Raw genomic sequence first — 4,167 nt, 5'->3', positions numbered from 1 at the left:
GGTTGCCTGTTTCATGCTTTGGCACGAGGCATGAAACCAGAAGCCAGTGAAGTAGAGATTGCTTTGGAAGCAAACCGCCTCCGATCTGTGGAGGCTGACACTCTCCTCAGACACCCAGGCCAATGGGAGCCTTTCATCAAACGTAAAGAGTGGACTGAAGCCATCAGAGGAGGGGACTGGTACATGGCAGAGGGAGCTGCACGAAAAAACACCATAAAAGAAACCAAAAAGGTACTTAAGAAAGAGGTTGGAAAAATAGATTTATACAAAGAATGGAAACACTATGCAAAAAAAAAAAACAATTCAGGAATTGGACAGTTCCTCATTGCAGATCACCAGCCACCAGTGAGTAGTATGTTAGAAGCTATAAAACTGAACCAGAACAGCAGATTAGCAGTAGCCATGCTTGAAGTGGGAACAAACTCATCTCCTCTGGATAACAACCTGATTCGTAATGTGCACAGATATCATGGCCTTGAACTTCTGACTGTCCGAGTGCCTAAAGAGTTACATCTTGAGTTTCCCAGTACAAAGTCAAAAGACTATAGAAACCGTTTAGCTAGCGCCATAAGCAATGATGATGTTGTGGGCACCTTCAAACTGACGATTATTGGCTCTATGCCAAGATTCAAATTGGATGGCACCAAGAACTTCAAAGACTTTCAGAACAACCAGATGAGTAAAACCAGACTTGCCACTTTTGAAAAAAGCTTTCAGCAACACAGTACAAAGATGGTAGAGCGATGGTCCAATGTGCTTCAACCCAAGAGAGTCATGACAGATACAGATCTTACCAACCACATTACTGAATGGCATCACAACACAGAGAGGGCCTACAATGATCAAAACGATCTATACAGGAACCAAGTCTTCCGGACCTCCTACTCAAAGAAAAAGTGAGATCACATCTTTAATACTGATACTAAAATAAGCGTACAATATACCGTAGCATGGTCCATCATACTGAGAATGTATGCTATTCAGAATTAGTCTTATTCAAACCAGGCGCAGGACAGGGATATGGAGAAGAGGCAACACCAGTGCAGTCTGCCCGCACCTGTAATAGACCGCAATTCAAGGCCGTGCCTGCCAGCAATGGCAAAGAACCTCCCAGACTGGGTGCAAGGAACAGAACTTACGCGCCCACTGAGTACAACAAAAGCCCACCTGACCGTTAAATTGGTAAAAACATATACTCAAGCATGTCTGTCGGACCGCCCCCAGGTCTCTTGCATTAGAACTCACTGTCTCAATTTTGAGAACTGGAATCAGAAACAATTTAGATTTAATAAAAAAAAAAAATGAACTCTAATAAATTCAAAATAGCTAATTCCTAATATTTCAGTTTAGTTACAGCATACTATACCAGAGAGTTTTTACCTTACCAATATAACCAGCTCTCAAAGTCATGTTCGATGGTAAACGAAACTTGTAGTATAGCAACATCATCCCCGATACGCAAAGCTGCGGGAGGGACGTATATAGAGACGGCTCTGGGTGACAGCCTGGTATTCTACGAACATTAACGTTAAATACAAGTACTCCGCAGCGACTCTAGGGGTAGCTGTTTGAAAAAAACGGAAAACTGCATAGTATGCCTTTAATTTAAATAATTTACAACTAATTGCTTAATTGACTGATTGTTGCAGCTCTAATCTGAAATGCCCCAAACCATAAATGCTCATTACCACTAAGGAGATGTGTGCAGGCACTTCCTCCTGAGTCTGTGGGAGAGTTTAAAAAAAAATAAAAAATTAAATACATTAACTGAAAATTAAGAGACCACCTACACTGTATACTTTACATACTTTACTGCATTATGGTGAGCAGTTGACGGACTTAATTTATTTCTTTACAGTGTGACTGGTGAACATGAAGATCTTCTACTCTTATATCATGGTGCACCTGGAAATCGAGGAGAAATCACTATGGTACATGGTTAGGATACAAACATAATTTTAACTTGAAATCAGACATATTTTATGTGTTTTTTTAATCTGTTGCTGTAACGAATGATAATTTCTATGAACATATGCAATTAGTGGCTCATAGATAATATGTTTAGAATCATTGGAAAAACAGGATAAATCCTCTTGAACAAAGTGTCTTGTTTTTTGTATTTTCATTAATTTTCATCATTGATACAATGTCATTTCGATTATGTGTGTACTGCTTGGTTTGACGGGTTAAACTTAGGAAAATACTACAGGTGATGTAAAACAATACTGTACTTATTAAATGTAATATTCATAATTAATAATTAATCAATAACATTGGTAGTGATGAATTCAGACAGCTCGGAGTGCTCAGAGTGGAACAACAGAAACTGAATCATATGTACAATAGTATCAATGAGTATGTTCCTCAGTACTTCTCAGATAGCAATGGTCCATACTATAATATCTGGGCCAGTATGCGTTCAGTGTGCGTCAGTTACACATCCAGTCAAATAAGGTAGCGGCTGATAGAAGTCAGAGGTTTTAGTGTTTTATTGATCAGGGCAACAGATTGATGAATGAAATCAGCAAAGACGTCATTAATTTTGATTTCAGGATTGTTGTTGAATGTTAAATGTCTTCCCTCATTGTGTCCTCTAACATCTTGGGACCATATCAGAAATAAGTGTTGTCACTTTTGTTTTTTGTGTCTGATAATCCATAAATAAAAGCAATCAATCAATCAATCAAAAGTCCTAAATGTTGTCTCAAATGATTAGTAAGTAAGATTAAGTATGTTTCTTTAATGAGGACCTTTTATTGTTTAAAAGAGGATTATGTCCTCAGTTCAAACTGTGTTATATCTCCCAGCAGTAGATATTACAGTACATTCAGTCATGTTAGGATGGGTTAGACACTGCCTACCACACCAGTTCTGACAACATCAAAGGAAGTAAAATGTCACTGTTGGATTATAAGTGATTCCGGATATGAATTCCCACTCATACCAATACTGGGGACCGCTGAAGAAAGGGTGAAGGATGCACTGACAGCTATAATAGAAATATTGAAGGAATATATATATATTTAAATGACTTAACTTGGTTTCCGTCTGTTCATTTCTATAATTTCTACTGCTCAGCCCTGTTACAACACTCATGTCAGGTTCTCTCCCAGGTGGTGCTGTTGAATAAAATAAACCTTACTGGGACAAATATGATGTATTATATGATTATTATGAGCTTTCTATAATGACTGTTGATCAGCTGAACATTCTATAATCTGACCTGTTCAGTCTACAGAGGCACCACTCTGCTTCAATAATGATCTTTACTGGAAAACAAAGGTTACAGCAGTATTCTCTCATCATGCAACACTGTGAGGACATCTACCATCTATACTATATACTATACTACTACTACTACTATACTATATCACTGTTAAAATACCTTATTGAAGGAAGAAAAACATCAATATAAAAGGTGACGCCAAAAAAGTCCAACTCATCTGGATTCTGGTGATTGGACCGTAAGAGGACTCTGTTCAGAGAGAAACTGTCAGAATATTAATAATATTAATCTGTGTATTATTCCAACTGAGGGACGTATGAGTGCAGCTCCTGACTGTGACCACTAGAGGGCAGTCAATACTTTTATACCAATGACAACAGTCACTACTGTCACCACAGACACACTGTACAAACACTGGGAGCGAGCACTTTAGAAATCAACTCTATAATGAGTCACATTTAACAGAGACTCATATTGTTTCATGATTAATGTTGAGATTAATAAGAGGATTCAAAGTGTTTTACAGACAACAGATAGAGAAACCAAAGGCAGTATAGTTAAAGAGGAATGTGATGAGAGGATAAAATCAGTAATAAATAAAGTTTGAATTGAAGAAGAGATTATTAATTATTAAAAGCAGTCAGCTGATGTGTAAAACATTATGGATCATAAATGATTAACTGCAGTGAGTAAATGATCACACAGCTACTGATCAGACCAACTCAACACTTCCTCATGTGTTTCAACATACAGGCATCTAAATGTGGAGGCAGTGGGAGACCTTTACTGTGAAACACCCACAGGAAGTGTTAACAGTGCTTTGACTCGTCCCTCTGTATCTGCAGAGAACTGAAGAGCCAATCACAGGAGAGGACGTTGGGTCTCCATAGTAACGGTGTAAGGTTTGGGGAGGGGCAGTTTGTTGTTTCCAGCTAAAGCTA

At 38.2% G+C, this 4,167-nt stretch overlaps 1 protein-coding gene across 1 annotated transcript in view; it reads right to left on the bottom strand.

Moving 5' to 3' along the window:
* LOC118332645 overlaps positions 1 to 4,167 on the bottom strand; it is a gene marked incomplete in the record, with an annotated part of 29,902 nt that overhangs the window by 4,523 nt on the left and 21,212 nt on the right.

The sequence above is a fragment of the Morone saxatilis genome, unplaced genomic scaffold (assembly GCF_004916995.1).
Source record: "Morone saxatilis isolate NCDOM2014 unplaced genomic scaffold, NCSU_SB_2.0 Contig21, whole genome shotgun sequence".
Classification (NCBI taxonomy): Eukaryota; Metazoa; Chordata; class Actinopteri; family Moronidae; genus Morone; species Morone saxatilis.
The sequence above is the reverse complement of the archived record's forward strand: the minus strand, read 5'-3'. Positions and strand labels throughout refer to the sequence as shown.